Source organism: Ptychodera flava, chromosome 17, assembly GCF_041260155.1.
Source record: "Ptychodera flava strain L36383 chromosome 17, AS_Pfla_20210202, whole genome shotgun sequence".
Lineage (NCBI taxonomy): Eukaryota > Metazoa > Hemichordata > Enteropneusta > Ptychoderidae > Ptychodera > Ptychodera flava.
The window spans coordinates 16,820,966-16,844,913 of record NC_091944.1 but is presented as its reverse complement, the minus strand read 5'-3'; the positions used below and the strand labels follow the sequence as shown (position 1 = coordinate 16,844,913).

General features: G+C 35.7%; 1 protein-coding gene across 1 annotated transcript in view; it reads right to left on the bottom strand.

Annotated features, from left to right (window-relative positions):
* Nucleotides 1-23,948, bottom strand: part of LOC139115626 (HCLS1-binding protein 3-like) — a 242,532-nt gene that overhangs the window by 122,933 nt on the left and 95,651 nt on the right. The window lies entirely within an intron of this gene.

Here is a 23,948-nt window from a genome sequence, read left to right as displayed (position 1 = left end):
TGTTACAGAGGAATGAAGCAAGAATTTGTTTTGTCTTTGGTGGATAAAATCGCATAAGGATTCATAAATTGTTTTCAAAATTCAGGCACAATGTCAATATTGAGAGAAACATGGAAGGGCAGGTTTGGGGAATGACTTATAATTAATTCATAATTAGAAAGAATTACAAGTTGAAGTCCTGCAATATTGAAGTGATATTTTACTATGAATTAGTGATTTTATCTTTGCATTAAAAATTGATACAGTGGACATCCGAGCGGAGAAGAGCAGTGACGAAAAGCAATCAAAGAGACATAAATATGTCATGAGAACATGATTTTTCACTATTGAAATGTGTGAAACATTTTTCTACATGAGAAATATATTAAACTTTAAAGTAGTATCACTTTGGAAAGTGAATTTATAGAGAGTGGAGTTTGATAGTTTTTCTTTTTCGTATTTTCTTGTGCAGAGTAGTACCTAGTACAGCGTCTGTACAAGTTTGTCTGCACGCAAGTACCTAGGTTGTATATCAGCCATAATTATTGATGGTCCCAAAGTTAAGTATATTACTAATTGGGTCACAATAACGAATATGGTATGATGGTGTGTCCTGTCTGGACATTTTACTCAATCCATTGAATGGAACTTGATTATGGGTTGCTTTGAACTTCATGTTTGTGAGAGGCAGAATGTGCCTTTGGAACAGATTTTCAGGCTTTCAAATTATATCCATTCTATTGTAATCTACCACTTGTTGGGGTTCATTTTAAAGCTCTTGCTTGGTGTGAGAAAAGTTTTAACAGTCTTAGATTTTAAAAATTCGAATTTTTATTTTTCAGTTAGAGTTTAGACAGGGATAGCGCCATTTTGAATTTCAAATATCCGGTGATTTGTTTCTCTAGTACTGAATTTTGCACTTTGACCGTTGATTTTTATTCTTGACTTAGTAAGAAACTGGTTGAAAGTTTCGTTGAGGAAAGTTTGAGCAAAAGTTTGTCTTTCACTTTCAAGATGCATACTACCTAAACCCTGATTAATGAGACGCAATGATTGCTTGGTTGGTTGTTTATCCACTCGACCCGGTTCAATAAGACATGATACACTCAGTGTGACAGTTTTCGGACGACCTCAGTTTTCGGACATTAATGACATGCTGTTCATTGTACTCACTTCGCTCCGTATTGATAGTGTTTTACAAGTCATGCTACCGCATATTAAGTCAGGTGACGCTGCTGTCCCGTTTTGGATGGTTTTTTTTTCTGGTAGAAGCTATTTCGGGTGCTACAAACTTGTAGAAGTTAGCCACACCGTACGATACAAGGTGTCGAATGCAACACACAGAGATAGCCCCTGTCTGATATCTAAGCGCTATACAAGTCGAAATATAAATTAGTCATCCATGGATTAAACGCAAGTAATTATCACGAAATATTTCCATATAGTTTTCTAAACACATCGAAATTGAAAATCGAGGTTCAAAGTTTCAAAATATCAGTATTTAGCCCCTATAATCATATTCCAAATACAACGTCCAATTACTGCGATAGCAGTCCGATTACTACGCGCTCAACATGGGTCAAAAATTTGGCAACTTTGACCCCCTAAATGCCACTTCTGTCAGTGTTAACAGTTTGAGGATAAACACAATAAAGTTTTGAAAGGTATGTTAATAAGATGTTGTAGTGCTCATCATTTATGAAATGGCTTTGGGCGAAATTCACTACTCTGAGTGTAATTGGTAGGCCATGAAGATTCAGTCGTTGACCAGTAAACATGATGACTGATTGGTGATGGAATTTTGTACAAAACAGAAAAATGAAAAAATAATTAGATGGCTTGGGAATTCCAAATGAATCCTGCTCACATATAAGATACATCAATACACAAACCAAGGACTTGCTACACACTGAACTGAAGCAGTGTGTACTTTTTGAACTTGCTAGAATTAAAACTCAAAATAGACTTAACACTTGAATTTCTACATCTTCAAGAGTAAAATTTTTTTGGCATCTTAAAATCAGGAAGGCAGAAGACCTCTTACCACACCACTACCTTTTTCCATCCACCACCATCCATCTCCCTTCATGGAGATAGCATCATTCAATTTTTGAACAAAGCCATGGTTGTTAGGGAATACAGTCAGTGTGAAAGTGCTTGTTGAAATCTTTGTCTTCAATATTTTAACGATGACGCCAGAATTCAATGAGTTAATGCACCAACACAAATGGTACAATTTCATATGTAACCCTTTCATCGTATTTCACTGTGCTCGAGTGCACAATGTAAATTGACAATGACAGATTACTTCTGAGCAAATGAGTTAAAGCTAAGCCTATTCAAACTGCTGTCTCCACCGAAGGGACCCACAAGCTGTATGAATTTTAAAATTGGATACCATCAGAAAGATACAAAGACTTAATATTATGTAATTGTTTAAGAGCATGAGAGTTGTTCTGAACGAGAATTGCAAACGATGTGAAACACAGAGGGATTGCAAGTTTTCCATCGTCTAGTATTACACTGCAGCTTGAATACAACAGTCCGACAGATACATATACAGTAGGTCTGCAGTAATGTCATTTGTGACAAGATGTTGTACTTCTGGAACTTCTTTGCAAAGAATTCAAACATACTGATCTGGACACCTTATTTGGAGCAAAGATGTACTTGAAAAACACACAGTGTAAGAAGATATAATTTGAAAAAATGCTGGTGAAACATGGAATGCATAAAACATTTCACTAGCACAGAAATTTGCAAGAAATTTGCGAGAAATGGACACTTTCTCGCGTTTTGCAAGAAGTAAGCGAGACTACATAACTTTCTTGCAATAACTTAGCAAGAATTAATTTTCTTGCAATCAGCTGGCGAGAACTGTGTTTTCTCACTCAGCATCTGCGAGAAACTGAATTCTCGCAATCAATCAGTGAGAACTATGTTTTCTTGCTCTGCATCTGCGAGAAATTGTATTCTTCTGTGTAAGCATTTCACAAAAATTTCACAATTTCTCGCAGATGCAGAGCAAGAAAACATAGTTCTCACTGATTAATAGCGAGAATTCAATTTCTTGCAGATGCATGAGAGAAAGTACAGTTCTCGCAGCTTGATCGCGAGAAAGTATATACTCTTGCTTACTTCTCACAATACAGCGAGAAAGTGTCCATTTCTCGCAAATTTCTTGCAATTTCTGTACTAGTGTTTTAAAAGATCACTCTAATTTCCTAAATTAGTCTGATGCAAAATTTCATAATGAAATAGTTTTTACTGAATGTGCACAGCAATAAAACCTACTGTAATACCTGCAACGTTCTAATAAATCTTCACAATTATTTTTTCAGGATACAGTTTTTCAAACTTGCCACTGACTTTACATGAAGTACCACTTGACTGACAATAGCAATATGAAAGTGTCTGAAGATGCAAGCTGGGCAAGTTTTGATCAAGCTTTATTTAATCAGCAGATAATCAGAAAGATTCTCTCTTACCCAGAGCAGTGACTGTTTAATTTGTCACACGAAAAAGTGACACATGTGCCTTCATTATAGACAAGGAGCAAGACTGGGCAAAACATGTTACGGAAAAGAATATTAAGGCCAGCAGTAATGCAAAAATAATACCATAATCCAACTTTAATGAACCATTTTGTGAACGCGACATATGTGCACGAGCAATAGTGAGTGCATATATGAAAGTGGTCAAAATGAGTGGTATACCCATTTTGTGAGTGTCGTTTCAACTGGACAGGAAAGAACAGACTTAAGTTGATCACGGAACAAACTGCATAAATTTATAACTACACTTTATGTCCATTGCTCAAGAATTTGAGATAAAAGCTTCAAGTGCGTGTGACCACTTATCACAATGGTTGAATGCACACTTTGGTGAACCGGTAGACGAGATCTCGCGCAAGACACAGAAAGTGTAGATAAAACGGAAATACAGACGTCTGTCGGATCGTTTTACAGGTTGTCCTGTCCAGTCGACCATCTAAATTTATTTATAGTGTCCATATAGCCACAAAGAGATCAATCATGCATACAGAAATCATTCCAAATGCTTGAAAATGAGCTACTTGAGCATTCAGCCATGACAAGAGGATGAAACTTCAGGTTATACTTCTCAATCCTTCTCACATAACATATATGTACATTTACAAATACGGGTACACAGCGAATTGATTTTGTATCATGGAAAAGGACAAGTGAAAGAATAAGAACAGGTATACAACAACAAAATAAAGCTTGAAAACAAAATCAATCTGGTTTGTGTAGACAGATCATTTGGATTTAAATTGTGTGGAGATGTCAAGCCCCCACCCCAATCCATGGAGAGATTAAAGAATAATGATAAAAGGTATTCCAATGGTGAAAATAACTCAACTGGCAAACTCAATGATAACACCAACTTCACAGAGCAAAGACTTCCTGCAAGATAGAACTACCAATGGCAACAGACTCTCTTGCCCAAAGAACTGACACACTATGCAGTCTGAGCTGCTCTTCAAATACTGTGTGACTGGACTTTAAAGTAACTTTAAACATTGTATAAGGCCATTACGATTTAAGATCATTACAATTAAAGATGTTGATTTTGTTGCACTGAATTTTCTTTTTAGTATCAGTCCCTTTTCAGGATTACTCTTCCAGACTTTGCTACATGCAGTTTTGTCAATAAGTTGCTACTATGGTATATAACTATATAGAATATACGACTATGTACCATATGCATCAAAATATAGATTGCTGTATTATAAAATATATCGTAAACTCAAAAACATTTTCATGCATTACCTTTCACATTAAAACACTTGTAATCAACACAGCTTACATGGAAAAGCGCGAAGCTTCACATTTTTAAATCTTTTAATGCCAGACAGCATCACTTAGACATCTGCCAAGTCTAAAAGCCATTGAGCCAAAACCATACACATTTTTACCCATTTGGCTTGGTTTATTATAGCAGCTTTAGTCTGTAAAAGCCATGTTAATTTTTACAGTACTCATGTTTTCAGAGGCCTTAAGATGTGCAATATTTTGTTAAAATACGGCATATGGGATATCTTATACTTCACTAGTTTTAACCAACTCAACTTGATGGTGAAATATGACTGAACTTGGTTGAAATCATTCTTTGTTACTGTATGTTGTTAACAAATACATTATGAATTGTGCAGAATTCTGTCTCAACTTCATCAAGTTGTGAAAAACTGGTTTTTCCCTCTAACTGGGTGTGTTAAGTGATGGTGCTGGAAATTGTGGCCTCACTAATTCCCCATGATTACTTTCCATTTCAGTAGAAACCTTTAAGATAAACCTTCCCAAGAGCTGGTGAAATCCCAGTGTTCTATGGACTGCGCAATTCAATAAAGTGGGGAAAGGATAGCTGTACATTTGACATTAACTTACAAATCAGTGATTTTTTTACCCTTGAGTATTAAAACCAATAAGATTAATAAGATGTTAGATAACTATGTAGTCAAGGAAGCATAGTTTTCATTTATATTGCCCACACATCCAGTTGACCAAAATGGGTTGTATCCCTGTAATTTGTCTTAATACAAGTAATAAAACTGTATGAAAAAGATGAATACTGGCATTATATTGGTAGAATATTAACAGCCAAACTTTTTCTTTCATGATTTTTATTTGGCAAATTTACTGGACCATTGTCATATTAGAAGTGGATTCACAACATATTAGTTTCCAGTACATGCCATCTGTGCCACAGATAGTTGACAAAAGCAGTTCCTAAAGCGTACATTTGATATGTCTCTGAGTTGTACTTAAATAGCAAAGTGTTGGCGATTTACAGGCTCATTAAGCTTTTAATACTGCTAATTTTCTACAATAAAGTTTGTCATCCAGGCTAAATTTACAAATTTATGTGGTAAATTGCCACAGGAAAGACCTCCTAATGGGTAAAGTTTGGTTACTCTTTTGTTTTGATCATCAAAAACATATCACAACAGACACACAAACCTGGGATTTCTTCCAGTTTCATTACTCTAATATTGTGTTTTTAAATTTTCCCCTTTTTATATCATCAACACTGAAAGGCAATGATGACATTTGAATGGAGACCTTGGCAAGTCAGTGATTTGCAGTATTGCCTGCCGGACAAAGCATGCATACGTCATGCCTGGCCATGGCAGAAAAATACAGACATGTGTATCTTCACAAAATCATGTCTACTCAATGGTTATGTGACTTTCAGATGAATAAAAAAGTTAACATGGACTTCAAAAAAAAATGAATAGATCACCAAATATGTCTTCATATTTATCTTTTTGAACATGCTCTGCATAGATAAATGCATTTATTCAAGAATGCACTAACTAGGAGTAAGTTATATTATACACATGTACCAATTAATGATTCATAAGTACATAAAATCTCAAACCAGTAGGAGATTATTTTACATACTAAATATATTAATGAAAATAAATTATTGTGTTCTGTAGAAGACATATAATTGCGTGCCTTTAAACCTGCAAAACATGCTAAAGTTTTGAAAAAGTTATTTGAAACAAATGTCTTTAAAAGAGAAAGTAGAAATGAGCACAAACGTTGTGCTACTTTGAAATTTCACAGCATATTATAATCCAGTAATATAATTCAAGTACACTGCAATATGTATGGGTAAGCTGCAATACGGTCGTGCCCAAGAGCACACATAATCATGCTGTATTGAGGCATGATTATGATATTTCAGCAGCAGACGATCAACCTTAAACCCATCAAACAGGAACAGACGACCATATTTTCAAATCAGATTTTGATGGAGAGGATAACTAAATTCAATTCAGAGATGCCTTCCCACGAACGAACATTAGACATCTAGATAAGATGGATGTTCATCTCAAACTCAATCAGTCCTGGTTTTCTTTCTGTAAAATGATTGATATAAATCCCCTGCACGGCACATGTACATGCACATCATTGACAGGTTTCTATTCAATCATGACATGTTGGGGTTTTTGCCTCATGTTATAAACTTTTACAACATCTAACTATACACTGAAATATCAGCACTCCCAATTTAGACAAAGTAAACTGCAAACAATTCTTGTTCAAGGGGAAGTTCACCTTGGCTGATTTTGTTTATGTCTGCTATCTATGAGTCTGGTTACAAAGAAAATGCGGTAAATGGTCCCTGCATGCTGTGTGTTGTGACAAAAGTGCCAAAGTTGGCATTTTTTCCATGATGCAAATTTATCCTACTTTTAGTTTTGCTTGCTTTTAAAAATGATGTGAAAGTTATGACGCTTCGACTTCAAGAACAGTTATCAAATTTGAAAGTGAAATGCATGTGAAACCTCCAACAACCACCTTTCATATTATCTTTTCAAATAGTATGTTTTAAACATACAATTGCACAATCTCATGTTCCCTTGGGAATCAACCATCACTCTTTGGCAATCAACCATCACTCTTTGACAGAGATGAAATGTAAAAGTGTCAGGTATATGTACAGACCGAGCAACGAGTGCTTCTGAACCAAGGACTAATGAATCCAGATGATCAGTTTGCTTATAAGATGCTAGTTGTTTACGAACAAAAGTAGTCCGGGTTACAAGTGCTCATTAATATACAGTTATGGCATGTTTTTGGTATAGCACTGCAGTGCAAATACTGACTGTATGCGCAAGCTCCACTGAATGCAAGTAAACTGTGGTACATATGTATTATATATATTTATTGTTACTTCCCCAAGCTTATCAGTTACTTGAAAGGAGTAAGGTGCACGGTGCAGTTCTGGACTGCACAAATATTTAATTAAATGCCTCAAGAAAACTTTTGTGTCTAACTCAATGTACTATTTGGTGCTTGGAAGTAAGACTCTGTAATATTTCCTCATCCAATAGTTTGGTGACAATAGATGTTAGCTTAACTTCAACAGCTCACATCCGCAAGGAAGTATTGACATCTGTTCATCTGTCTATGGGTGTCCAATTTTAATCAATCATGCAAAGCCAACACAGATGGTACAGAAAATTAAGACAGATACTGTGACAATACAGATATGGCGATTTCTGTAAACCTATCCATGTATCCTGTCTCATGATTTCAAATGTCAATTCAGTCAATATGCCAGAAGGGAAACAAACTAAATTGTAATTTAGAAACAAACTAAATTGTAATTTCTGCTCACTTAGAACTGTGAAAGATATTGTAGATGACTTTCTGGGAACGGATGGTCGAATGTTGATTTAATTGATTTCAACGAAAATACATTTTTGAATCAGTATCATGAATAATTTACCAGGTCCATGAAACAAGTTGAAAATGGCAATAATTATAGTGCCATCTTGAAGCACTGCTTCCTGGTAGTACCAGTTGATGTTAAGGGCGGAGCCTCCCTTTAAAAGGGCGCGAAGCTATGGCGGCGTTCATTGTGTAAGAGGACACCAAACAGGCAACACGCGGGCACACGCTCCAGAAAATGCCACTTTTTTGTTTTTTCTGGCCGCTAAAAATGCAGACAGACTGCCAAGCAATCAACACGAAGCTGTTGCCAATTGAACTCTGTGGTTATATTCAAATTCTAACGCGACTTGAAGACGATTTTTTAGGAAATTCGAGCGTTGGTGGCGGGGAATCAATGACCGTTGGCGATTTGAACCGACCGTCGATCAAACGCTTGTATAAACTCTGTTTGCAGGATTAGCAAAAGGTGACAAAAGGTTGAGATCAGTTTGTGTAATTAATGTTATAGAAATCAAACATCGTACCGGCCAAGTCTTTGACTGGGAGGAGAACTCCACTAATGTGAGAACCTGGCTTTGAAAAGTGCGGCTTTAACAAACTATTTATTATTATTACAATTTAGGAGTTGCTTTTATCATACAAGTACATACTGTTTGTACAAAGACAAAACCGGGTCTACCAAGAGTTGTAAATGAGAGTTTAGGACTGGAACCAAGAGTGCCATTTCCAAAGCCAAAGTCACATAAGGAGTCAATAAAGAGGTTTACATAGGCTACTGGTGACACTTCTGAGACAGGCTTCAGTTATCACATGCAATCATTCTGTGATAAAAAGTACGAGAGCAGCACTGAACTATCAAACTTTATGTGGTCTGTCACGAACAAAAAAACAGGATTTGATTTATCATGGTCCATTATTACCGGAGCATCAAGTTATTCTAACATCAAGCATGCGATGTAATTTTTATATATCAGAAAAGCTGCAAATTATCAACACTGACAAATCTACACTCTTAAACAAACGCTCTGAGTTAGTTTCAAAATGTTGTGACCAAAACAATATTATTCATCAAATTTCAAACTACCTAAAACCACAGTATAATGATACGTTCCAATCATATAAAGTGTTATTTTAAATACACACACACACACACACATACGCACACACACACACACACGCACGCGCACACACAACAACAACACAGATTACTTCAAGTACAAAGTAATCATAAATCATAAACTTACATATATATATATATATATAGAGAGAGAGAGAGAGAGAGAGAGAGAGAGAGAGAGAGAGAGAGAGAGAGAGAGAGAGAACACATCATGTATATTTGGTACCTATTATTTGATTTCAGGAATTCACACGATCATCAGATAGGTGGACTTTTTGTTTGAAATTTTCTTCACATGCTCACATACATTATTAAGTTGGGTCAAGCTTTTTATGTTGATTGGTTTGGAGGATATTTGACAAGTAAAAGTTTGTTTTTATGTCGTCATCTACAGACCAACTCAGAATGCTTTTTAACTCTCTCTGTCTCTGTCTCTATTTACATATCAGTCATGATAGTTGCTAGTGTTGATATAATTGCTTTTGAAATTAAAAAATCACACCTTATCAACAACAATAAATTCCAGGTGGTATATGCATGTGAAATTAGACTTTTCAGAGTACAAATGAAGGCTTACATGTACTTATATTGCTATAGAGGGACACTCATGCGTCCACTTCACTGAAATTTCCATCTGCCCCATCCTGCCTAACATGAATCAAGTTTTGTTCACGGTATCTTGAGTACATCATCACTGTAATATGAATCCTTTGATCCCAATCATTCAGCCATACTTGTATTGTTTTCAAAGGTCAGGATGAGCCTTCATATCAAGAACCGGGACGAAAGGGTTTTAACCGTTTCTATGGAGAGCTTTGGCCAGCCTTTATGTTGAATTCATTTTACAAGGCAATTTTCTTGCTCATCGAGGCACTACATATCGGCATTGAGAAGGGATTGCATCCACTTTGAAGCAATAAGTAAAGCATTTCATTACTGATTCGTTTGAAGATTAGGACACTGGAAACACCCACGCTGTTCTTGTTTATAACCACCTTATTGAATTTTACTTGAGTTAACTCCTCAAACCCATCAATGTTCTGATTGCTTGTTTGGATAAAAACCTTGACATCTTCATTGGACTCTATTTCCATCAATGCTCAATTTTCTTTCTTATATTTTGTTTGTTATTGCAAAATGCTTCATGTGGACTAGACTATAACTTGCTCTATATCGTACCCTACTCAATTTTCTTTCTTAAACTGTTTGTTCTTGTAAAATGCTTCATGGAGACTATAACTACATGTAGCTCCATGTTGCTCTTTCATATATATTGTTTGAGCTTCATGCAGACTACACTATGACTTAATTGCTCTATATTGTATCCTACATCTATGTCCAAATAATACATGATACTCCATATACTGTCCTTCATATTCATGTAAATCTCCAACAGAAAAGAACACCTTCTGATATTATATGCATACATGATCAACAGGCATAGCCATCTATGATCCAAAATCACAAGATAGATTCTGAAATTTTTAGAATATGAAAGTCCGGTTTTCATTTTTTCTCCACCATGACAAATACATGTACCACCTAAAATCACTTCACTCATTGACAAGCAAATCCCAAAACACATTTCTGAGTATCTGGTAAAACCTCACTGGATCAAACACTGAGGTTTTCCATTGTGAAAGCAGTTAAGCCATATGTATATATTTCTAGTAGGTAGCCAGAAATTATGGGTTTTTTTTCTAATCTATTCTGTAAGCAAGGTTGAAGGTTTCTTAGTGCTGACTATCTGGATATTTCAAATAATACAAAGTTGACATTATAATGTCCAGGGGAGAGTAACTTTCACTCTCCAAAGGCAGCTGTTAAATCTCTTTGAGCGTATTATCATTATTCAACATGCTTCACTTTATGTTGTTAATTCACTACATTTCCTAGAGTGATTAACAGTAATGTTCCTATGATGTTAGTAAGAGCCCTGTCATACCTTGACGATTTAGCCAGCATATGCTGACGTATCAAAATTTCTCTACAACGCTGGCTTGCTGAACTCAATGATGTATTTTCAAAATACATTTTGGGTACGCTAGACAATTATCTCGATGCATTTCGACTAATGAGTAACTTACAAGTAATGTGTGTGAACGTGTGTCAATGAGCGCATAACCTACCGACAACTTTTGGCGTGTGTGTGCAGGACGTATGAGCCATACGCTGGCATGCACCAAAGTTTTCAATGACCTCGCCGTACTACAACGTATACCAGCATGCTTCAGTGAGCTCTTAATTTACACAAAACTTACCCATAACATATTCGACGTACACGCAGCGTATTTGCCAAATTTTTCATACGTTGGCATACGCTGGCTAAATCGTCAAGGTATGACAGGTCCATAAGGCTCAAGTCTTATGAACATGACAGGATCACTACTTTACTATATGCTTGTGATGATCGGCACTGTTCATGACAGTGTGGTAGTTTAATTCATAGAGTTTAACAAATAAACCAGTGATTACTCTTTTAAAGGTAAACCAGTGATTTCTCTTTTAAAGGTATACTGTCACCTGTTCCAATTTTGCCACAGTTACCACGGAAATAGAAAATCTAACCAATCATAGATTTTAACCAGGTGGCCGCTTTTTAAAAACAGCGCCCTAACATGAGCATTTTGAATACCAAGGAACGTCCCTTTGACCATATATGGGCATATTTAGATTACAGGTGACTGTATTTATATCACGGCTGATACTTGTTCCATCTGAAATTATTTGAAATGAAAAGATTGTCTCCACAGTGTCCATTTCAGTTGACATCATTTTCTGGTGAATGAAGACCGATTACATCTTACAGGCTTTGAATAAAATTGACTATTCAATACAGCAAACTTTCAATAACATATAGTCTATGGAATATTTCATTTCACGCATGGCTGAAAGAAAATATTAGGACATTTGATAGCAGCAGAAGGTCATCATAACGTTAGGATTTTGTAACTGTACCGTATGATTGAAACCGTTCTTCTTTGTTGGTAATAAACATTGGTTTTCATAGGACATTCTCTAAAGCAAAGCCTTAAATAGAGGGCTATTCACAGTACAATCCTGCTAACATCAAGCAGCTTCACTTCTGAAGAATTATTCAGGCAGCAGTTAGTATGAAGACATATGAAACTTTCATTTACAATAAAACAGAGTGGAATCGGTATTGGCTTTAATCCACCACAATCATGGGAAGGAAGCCACTCTATATCCCATGATTTCACATCCAAGCATGATTCCTCTTGATTTTCATCCACTGTAAACGATTGTTACCAGACTGACATATCACCTTTCAGAGGGGAAACTGTTTATTGGGACTTTCACGCCACACCTGCATGCATGCACATGTCAGGAATGGATGATTTTCGGAATTGAATTTGCCTGACATTTCAACAAGCCAAGTGCAGCGACAGATGTGTCAATCCATCATTGCTATACCGCATCAGTCTCCCTTTTTTCTGCAATGACAATATGAATGTAAGATTCAGCTGGCTTCTCTGAAGTGTGAAATGACGGAAAACCTTGAAGGCAACACGAAAAGGAAATCAAGATAACTTGCCTCCAGTCAAGGAACACAATGCAGTGATCCATTTCCATGTAGAGATGAATATGGATACAGTTACTGCGTGGGGTTTCAAAGATGGGTACAGGTGGTGCCAAATCAGTGACAGAAATATCCGCATTTATGAAATTTATAATACTTGACCGTCCTTCCCATCCATAAATGAAAAATTTTATAAAGATAGCAGCACTGATATTGCAAAAGAAAGTAAAAGGTGCTACGATGTTAATATTTGTATCAAAATACTATGTAAGCGTGTGCAACAATTTACCAATTTTTATTAATTTGTCTGTAAATTTTTGATATTTTTTGACCATATTGATATCACTCTACAGTTCTGATGAAAGTTTTGGGAAAAATTTGAAAAAAATTGGCTGGGTTACATTTATGAAATAGATGAGAACTGACTTTGGCGTTCAAGGGGTTAAACAAACAAAAAAACAGAAGTGTATAAAACTTGGATACAAACAGGGTCGAACTATGACAATTGATACATTTTGACAATATCAGCAACCCTCTAAATTTATAAAGATTATTCACAAAACTAAAAATGTATTTCAATTCACAAAATACCTGTTCACTGTCGGTTCCACTCAAGATATTGAAATTTCAGCTTGACATTGGCATTTGAATGACGCTAATTTTCACGTTTCCTTTATTCAAAATCACCGGGAATTACTTTACAATTTTGAAAGATGGAGGTGTCAGTTATTGAAATACAAATCCCCCCTTGACAACAATACCTGCATAGGTGATTGAACACACACTTAATGCAGCAGTTGACAGAAATTGCCATTCATAAGCTAATCAACAGTTTCAATAGTTGTCAGATCACGAACATTTGAGCACATATTGAGTTTTTTTATCGACTTACTAGAATATCAAATGACTGAGATGTAGACCAGCTGAATGCTGTATTCCTTCATGCATTTCCATTCCCCCATGTAAATAATGTGATTACTATCAACTGTAGTGTACATTATCATCTTGATTGCACCTCACATAGGGAAAAATCAAATACTCTTGGGGTAAAACTGATGAAAAGACCGTTTCTGCTTGGTAAAATGATGCGATAATTTCATTCCCTAAATGATAGTCCATCTTATACCAATCAACTCTAGACAAACCATCGCGACTATTCTTTATGCCATTGACCTACCATGCAAAGGCGCGGCTACCGCTGCACTGGCCAGGTCAATAACCTCACATCGATTGCTTTTGGATCTAAGCATCAAGGCCTGGTCATTCACCCATGAAAAAGCAAAATCAACGGCAATGTCGGAAAGAGAAAAAGGCATGTTACAATATCCATACAGAGAAATCTGAGGATATTCATACAAGAACTTTCTATTGCTATTTACCATAGCTATTCAATAATATACTATCCTGGCATTTCAAGGAGAACATGTGATGCATTAAGTTATCTCATGGTTGCATCCTTCACAATTACTACCGAGGTATTTCTGTGGCTACCCACTGTAATTCATATATTTAGGACACAAAAAAATGTGTTTCTGTTAACTTGCCTTTAGGACATAGGCTGTAGGTCACTTGGTCACTGTTTTAGTTTTTAAGTTTTAACAGAATGCTACCAATCAAGTACAGTACAGTTGAGCACAATCAAACTGAAATTTTAATGTGAACAAAAATTGGGAGTTGACAGGGTTTAAAATAACCAAGGGTAGATTAGGTTATTTGAAACATATTTTTTCATTTGACCTCACTGCTTTTCACTAATTTCAGTGTACAAAATACTACAACACAACGCACTAATATTTCTCAAATATGAGGAACAGGTTAAGCAAAGTTATCCCCTTAGCCGTGGTTAGCTAGCCGTGCCATCAAGGGTCTTTGAAATATATAATAAAAATGGTTGATGGGAAAGCTGTGGGGCATACAATAAATGCAGTGATTTCTAGCATCTGAAGTACTTGCCTGGGAGAAAAGCTGATCTACGATTAATTTTTCAACTAATATGCCATCGTTTAGAGTAATGAGCATACACTACATCATGCTTTGAAAAACTTTATCTCTCGTTCCCACGCACTATACATTCCATCGAGAGCTGAAAATGAAAGTCTAATCACTGATATTGTCAATTATCCTGGGCATTTGAAGTAATCTTCTCCATTTGCAATGATAGCTTATTTTCAAATACAAGGACATTTATGCTCTTCCAATCAGTTTACTTCATGTGTATTGGGCTTTAACATGAGTATATCTGTCATCAGTTAGCCACTGCCCTCTGTAGTCTGATGGTAATCTTGAACCAGCTCACTGCTATTCCCTGTAAGCAGATCGTGGCTTGATTACAGAGGATTTTGGCCAAACCCTGGTGATGAAAGGATTAACCCTTTCACCACCATGGTTTGTCCCAAATCCATTGTTTTCTATGGTAAAGTTGGACCTGTATACAGGGAACTGGGGGTGAAAGGGTTAAAGGGGCAGGTTCTTTATCAGCTTTATCTCTGAGCAAATCAGTGCACAACTTTCAAAGGAGAACAAAGGAGTAAAATCACATACACAGTCAATGTAATCAGCCACTAATGCGTGAACCAGGGATTGAGAACTGCCCCTTTAAAATGTAGCTAAAACTTGAAATTAAGTCTCTCAGCAGGTGCTGTTTGAATACCTTATGATTTCCGCATTGAAGCCTATATACAACGTACGTTGAAATGTTTCTATACTTCAGTAGGGAAAATTACACAAATACCTCTAATTCATGCTGAGTTTAAAGAGGCACTCCCACTTGGTAACATTTTTCAAACACATTTTTTAAATGCCAACGGTCGATATTTGACGTGGTGACTGTGCGCGGATTGCGAGATATCGATAAAAACATGTCATTTCCCGAGCGTATATTTCACATTCCGAAGTTTTACGATCGTTTCTGAGTTTGACCCGAAATCCCCCGAAGGTTTGTTGTTGTGCTGATTGATGATATTCTAGAGAGTCTCAATAAATTCGAACGACGCAATTAATTTACTTCCCACTGCAAAGACTTTATATACAGCATTATGCCTTTACCTCAGGTAAGTTTTAAAAATTCTCCTTAGTTTTTGTCATTTTCATTATTCTAAATCAGTTGTATTATATTTTTAGCCAATACCACATAAACATCAGTTTTTACATGTCAAATATTAGCCGCCCCCGATGACTACATTTTGTCGTCTGCCACACAGTACGCCGCGCGCTTGGTATGCGTCTATGCATACCACAGACGCGGCGGCCGATATGTATCAACCAAACATAACTGTGCTAGTCACCTATGCAAATTCCGGTGGAATCAGCAAAAATTGTTTTTCGTTTTTACCCCAAGTCAGTACAACTCAGCTTTCTCCCATGGGGCATGACCGATTACCGACGCGAGTGGTACTGTGGGGTACAGCAGCGTAAGCGTAGACTCGTACTCCATAGCTTAGTTGACAACCGCCCCAGTGCCGAACGTTCGATGTTCGGAAGCTGAATTTAGGTGGGCCACCAGAATTAAAACTTTACTTTTTTGAAGACATGTTTTTATCGATATCTCGCGATCTGCACGCAGTCGCCGCGTCAAATATCGACCGTTGGCATTGAAAAAATGTGCTTTAAAAATGTTACCAAATGGGAGTGCCACATTAATTGGTTGAGAGGTTTGTGAACAAATTTACCCGAAAATGTTAAGACATTCAGTGGTATCAAGAGATAGTAAAGCAATATTTTTCTCAGAATTGAAGTCGCAACATCCCGTACACACAACTCACCACGCACAACCAACGATCCAATTCTCGCAAAGTCGTTTAGTGTTTTAAGCCTGATCTCATGACATGAAGTGAGTTCTATCACGCATACACAAAAATGCTAAAACCTATTACACACATATCACACAAAACATTAGAGCAATTTTTCACATTGCTAAAACCTGGCTTCAAATAGCCTCAGGGAACTTTACACAAACAGAGCTATATTAATCCAGGGCAAGAAAAATACAGTAATATTTCCATCGGATATGAATTTACAGCTTACAGCACCAACTCACCAAGCAAGCTCTGATTCTGAAACAAAAGCAATCAGTAATAAGCTACACAGATGATTCCATTATCAGTTTTTTCAGTGATACAGAAAGAAAATATACTTGCACAGAAAATATATCATTGGGCAAATATTGTCTACATTTACTGGTGTTATTTTTTGAAGAATCTGTATTGTTGGTGTTATTTTTTGAAGAATCTGTATTGTTGGTGTTATTTTTTGAAGAATCTGTATTGTTGGTGTTATTTTTTTGAAGAATCTGTATTGTTGGTGTTATTTTTTGAAGAATCTGTATTGTTGGTGTTATTTTTTGAAGAATCTGTATTGTTGGTGTTATTTTTTGAAGAATCTGTATTGTTGGTTGTTGGTGTTATTTTTGAAGAATCTGTATTGTTGGTGTTAATTTTTGAAGAATCTGTATTGTTGGTGTTATTTTTTGAAGAATCTGTATTGTTGGTGTTATTTTTTGAAGAATCTGTATTGTTGGTGTTATTTTTTGAAGAATCTGTATTGTTGGTTGTTGGTGTTATTTTTTGAAGAATCTGTATTGTTGGTGTTATTTTTTGAAGAATCTGTATTGTTGGTGTTATTTTTTGAAGAATCTGTATTGTTGGTGTTATTTTTTGAAGAATCTGTATTGTTGGTGTTATTTTTTGAAGAATCTGTATTGTTGGTGTTATTTTTTGAAGAATCTGTATTGTTGGTGTTATTTTTTGAAGAATCTGTATTGTTGGTGTTATTTTTTGAAGAATCTGTATTGTTGGTTTTATTTTTTAAAGAATCAGTGCCAACATTTGGTTTTAGCAAAAAGGTCAAGTGAACCATAAACAACACTTAGTATCCATGTAACAGCGTGGTGAAAATATTATCCTCAACCTATCCTTGGAATACGAGACTGTACAACAAGCCACAATGCATCATTAAGCATACAAGATGACATGGGGGATATCAATCTCATTTCGAATGATTCGCAGAAAGTGCTAGACAAATGTCCACAATATTAATCTAGCAATTTTGGTAATTTCATAACAATTGGACGTAAAGCACATGCACTCATCCCTGCGAATACACAAACCAAACTTGAAAAAACATATTTAGTTTTTCGAACAAAAATAACAAAATTTTACAAAGAAGACAATCATAATTTGAACAAATCTAAGATAGGTCATCTAATAACATTTTCAATAAATATGTAATTAAATATAGACTATGAAAAACTTAGTGGTTTGTTAATAGAACTTCCAAATGTAAAAAAAAGTAGTGACAGTTGATGATAAAAAAATCATAATAGACCAAAATTTGATAGCTCTCTGATAATAAGAGTGAAGCCAAAAACCTTTCAGCACCATATCCTTCAAACCAATGGTTCACTGACCGGCACTAGAAGTCGTTAACTCTATCAAGGTTATGGTTCTTACAGTAATATTTCCCTTAAGCAGCACCGTTCTATTTTCACAATCATTTTTTTTCTGTACGCTAGCAAGTTCACCTACTATCATATTTCTGCTATTTCGTTTTACAACATGCAGAAAATAATGCAAAAACATTTTTTATAAATGCAGGAATATAGCAGCATTCAATGTATATCAAGAAGAAATATGTAGCTCATGAGATTTCTTTCAACACATGGCACAAAACAGAATACCAGTTTATAGAAAATCTTCAACTTGACGTCTAAATTTTGTTCGAAGACAATTTTGCATTACTTAGTTCACATACAGGATAGAACCCACTAATTTTTCAATTAAGCTAATTCATCTGGATGAAGTTTTGCTTTCATCATGAATATGATGCATCTCATAAAATGTGAAGAACTTTTATGTTGCGACGAGTTTATGTCAAATACAAATGTAACAAGAGCCACCAGATATGTAAATGAGAACAAATTTCAGAGAACTTTGAAACTTAGAGAATATAAATATGTTTGGCATTTAGTATAGTTTTGAAGCACTTAGGATCAACCATTGCAAATTTAGAAATGAGATAAAATCAGCCTGATGTATTTATTAAGCATAAGGGTTGTATTTTACAGACTTTCTCTACAATATGGTTGAGAAAATTACTGTGGCCAGCATGTTGACATGTGTCGCGGTGGAGCTCAACTCCTGTTCAACATCAACGGTAATCAGCAAATCAGTGAACTATTAACCCTTTGAGCGCCAAAGTCTATTTTTGTCCCCTTTATAAAATAAACCTCAGTAAATTTTTCTCAAATTTTGCCAAAATTTTCAGAAAAACTGTAGCAAATGAAATGTGATGTCCATTAGGTCAAAAATTATCAAAAAAATTACAGAAAAATTCATAAAAATTGGAAAAATTTTGCACTAAAATTTTGGCGGGAGAAAAGTACAGCGCTCAAAGGGTTAACTGACTCAATCAGTAGGGTACACTTTATGTCTGGTGTAAATGGCAAACTATGTTTACATTAACTCGTCCTCATCCCACTTTCAACCTTTCAACCTTCTGTCCAAGTCTTTATGCAATACCGGTATACTACCATGGCTGTAAGTATAGAACCTAAAGCCTGTACATTGTCATTTTTCCTACAGGTCCATTTCTGAAATCACTGATGCAGGATAATGTCCAAGGCTATCACCAGGCGTAATTTAGATGTGATAAAGAGAATCTTGACAGGAATGACAATTTCAGTTTCTTTTGCAAAGGATATCACCTTTTATTTGGATATAATCCTTCCAATTACTGTTATTTCCTACACTATTTCAAAACTGGTCTTCACGATATAGAGAAATAAAAATGCAGTGCACGGCAGCAGCAGGATGTCAATACCCTCCAGAGTATTCAACTTTAAAACCAGATCTCCAGCAATACAGGAGGCTTGGCTGTATCATCAATAATAACAATTTTGAAATACGCCTCTGGGATGTGAACACCACGAGATCCCCCCAGAGGTTGCAGATTTGGAGTATTCAATGTAGGATAGTAGACATTCAAATCAATATGTATCAAAGCAGTCCACATCATAACAATCATTTTTCAGAATAATTGGTTCGTAGTTAGCCTTGCTGAATATGTCATCCAGACTTGTAATTCCTTAATGATAGCACTAGAGGAAAAAACAAGCTTAGATCAACTAGCACTGATTTTATACTAGGATTTTGTTAAAGATTGATGCAAAATTATGATTTAATTTTAGCTGTTTTAGTTGTGTTTATTATGTTTGTAAACTTTCCATTTTTTTTATAGTGTACAACTACTCCGCAAATGTTGCTGTTTGCCTATGTGACAGAACCTCAAATTAGACAATCCACATCATGACTGCAAGTCACAAAGAATTGCTGGAAGTCATCATACTTACTTTTCTAGGGATTATGCACGTTTTTAGAAATCACTGATCCAAATGACTTTGTATCCTTTGTTGGTAACATTGAAAATTCTCCTATACAAAAATGAAGAGAAATATCAGGAATTTGTAAAGTCATAACTTTGTATGATTTTTGCTGTCTACTTTATCGGACGGGGACTTGTAGATTGAGAGGTATGCGTCTGTGCATTCGCGGAGATATCTCAGACATGCCTGGACTGATTTCTTTCAAACTTTGTACAAGGGTAATACACTATGGCAGACATATACACATCAATTTGTTTTGGGATACAATCCAATATGGCCGCCAGGTGGCCATTTTATTTTTGTCAAGTAGTATAGCAGGAAACATTCTTGTACTTGATTCTAACTGCAGTACTGCCCAGTTAAAAGATTATTAAAAAGTCATTGGACAAAAAAATGAATATTATATCTGGATTATAATTTGTTGGAACATCATTTCCTTTTGTAATTTCTGGAGAAGATTGAGTTAGTTTTAATAGCTATATATTTGTAAATCTAAGATAAAAAGGTATAGACCCATTAACAAACTTAGAATAAATACATTATTTTAAGTTGTCAGAAAAATAGACACATAACGGAAATCAAACCTAAAAGCAAAAGACAGTGTAGAAATATTTGAATGAAAACAGCAGTTGCACTGTACATCATCAATGAATGTGTAAAATATCTTTAGAAAAACACTTTAAAAAAGCAAAATAGTGTCTGTTTCTGGCTGGTTTAAAAGCTGACTGCAAGTTTCAATTGTTGTCAGTAAAAGTACTGATTTTCTAACATCAGTTCCACCTTTAAGTAGCTGGAAAGGACAATACGTTGCGGAACATTAAAAAAATAATAAATTCAGGGGATCAAAATCAACAGCTTGTTTCCAGAATTGGAAGGACAATAAGAATCCAAATGCACTCAACTGAATTGAATGTGATATTTTCTTACTGCAAGAAGCCATTGAATTTTACTTGCTTGACAAAAAACTTCTTTCATACATTCATATCAGTTTATAACACTGAATTATCTCAAGAAAATGCTGCTAATATCCACATCTGAAACCTCTTAACGTCATATAACAAACTCAGATGTTACTTTTATCTTTCAGTAGAAAATTGCTCACTCCAAAACGAACAAAAGAAACTTTCTTTAGAGCTGACAACCCACGGTTATCAAAAGACAAGCATATTACAGTATGACAAACTTGTCGAAGCCATCTCCATTGAACACTCCAGATGGCTTCAATTTACCAGCTGGGTATCATACTCAAGGGGCCAGAAAACAGTTGATCTGTAAAGTTTACTGCCCGAGAGACCAGGATATAGAATCCACTTCACTAAAGCTTCACTTTTTCCTTCAAGATATAAATCAAACTCCAGCAAGATTCAGAGACAAAGTGGCACCAACTACCGGTATGATTTAATACACTGCTTTGTATGCAGACTGCAAAAAGTTACTGAATTTGCTGAGACTTCAAGCTTGGTAAACACTGATTGTCAATGTCCATTTGTGATGCAGTAGAAAATGTACTACTTCCTTTAAAGGGCGACCAGCTGAAACTTTTGGTGATTTTATCAATATTTGTATGTCCACAGCAAGTTCTTGTTTTATTCACAAAAGCATATTTTTAAACACTCATAATTTTGTTTTCCAACACAGCATCATTCTATGTATGTACAATACACTGTTACATTTTGTATTTGAATTCTAGTCCGGAGCAGAATTCTCTTGAAGTGTGTACAATCTTAGTTACCATGGTTTCTCACTGATTTTATTGTATTTTCTACAACTTACAGACACACCGACATTTAAACTTCATCTATTGATCGCATCCTTTCCTATTTTCAGTAATTTATTGAATGAATAAACAAAAGATAAAGATCACTATGGATCCACAAAATGTACCTGCCTGACAACAGAGGGCACTGTTCTGTAAAGATCAAGTCAGTTACAATTTGTTGTTGATAATCTGCTTTTGTATACATTTTATGCTGTAGCTTATACTGTATGTGTATACAGTGTAGTGCAAGTGTTTGTAGTGACACCAAAGCACATTCCTTTTGATTTTATCTAGTGGCAAATAAAGAAGATGATGATAATGATGATCACTGATTTTTGTTAAAATCATTACAATAGATCCACATTTACATTCCAAAGATCATCCCCAGGAGTTGCCACTTACTATCTTGAATTAATCCAAAACAATCTGTACAATATGACTTTATGTATCAAACAGACATATACTGGTTAATTCTTGAATAATTATGACACATTTTACATAGGACGTACAGACCAAGATGATAGTATAGGCACCCTGGAGGCTTTTTAAAGTATTTCACTGCCAAAAGCAATCCTACCACAAAAAAGGCTTTGCATTAAAATACCACAAATTGATGGTACATCCTTCTGTGCATGTGATAATGACATATATGGATATAATACTCTTTAAACATTATATGCTTTCTCTTCCAAGGTTTGAGCTCTGAGGCTGAGCATGCCTCGGTAAAATGAATGCTAGATAAACTTGAAGATCTGTAGCAATGCAGAAATTTGCAATTGTGGGCACTGGGATGCTCCGGTGTTCAAGACCACCAAAGTTTAGAAGAAGATCTTAGCACTTGAGAAAGTTTGCATGTGGGGCTGCCAAACTTCATTTTATCGCCTTCCAGGGACAACCAGATACTAAAAGTATTTTCTCAGCCCTGGTTAACAGCCTACAGCAAAATCCAACAGCTAATACAGTACCAACCCCTCTTATATCGTACATAATAAGTGCATTGATTTGTTTCACAATGCAATCCAAATCAAAGGGCAGGACATATATAGTACTATTGTCTTACAGAATGGTACTAAACAGAAGTATATCCAGTACAATGGATAGATTTAGAATTTGATATCCAGTCACCTTATGGGCAGGGTGTAGGCATTTGTAATGAATAAGGACTTGCAGAGAGATGGTATGTAATTAAGAGTTCTCTAAAACACCAAAAAATGTTGCCAAAAAGCAGTTTGGTGACATTTCTTTGAAAAACTCTGCACAAAATCTAGAGTAATGTAGTTCATAGAACTCTTGAAGCAATCCTGGTACAATGCAGAAAATGCAGCTATATCATAAGATATAAATGCATTGTGAACGCCTTTATGGGAGGTTGTTGCACATATCCGCAGCTACAGGTATTAATCATAATTGATTGGACATCACTGGCAGACACGCCAATGCATTTCCTTTGATGTAACAAAGTGTTTGTGTTCCTCTGAGTGCCACTATTCACACAGTGAAAGGCATTAATAAACCTCAAGGCATGTTTTTGTGTGTGTGTCTGAGGTCTGGCTCCAATTTGTCTGTTTACATTGTGTTGCATTACACAGAGGGAATGGAAACTAGTTACACGTCCAACATCCCCTCGGGCTACAAACACGTTTGGTGTAATGGTGACACTAACCAGGTAAAAGATACATGAACATTTAGCATCGGCCGCTACACTCACAACGCAAAGTGAATTAATACAAATGTTTGCTGTACACCAACTGCTAAAGGTCTTCTGTACACAGATAGGCGGTGAAGGAGTTAACAAGTGCCAATCCATTTTGTTGTTGTGTTTCAAGACATTACACATTGCATCATGGACCATACATGGCAATGACTCACATGGGAGAACAATTATTTAATTATAGAGGGTGCTACTTGATTGAAATACACAACCCTTCTTGAGTATACCCTTTCCAAGCTCACATAACGTAAGC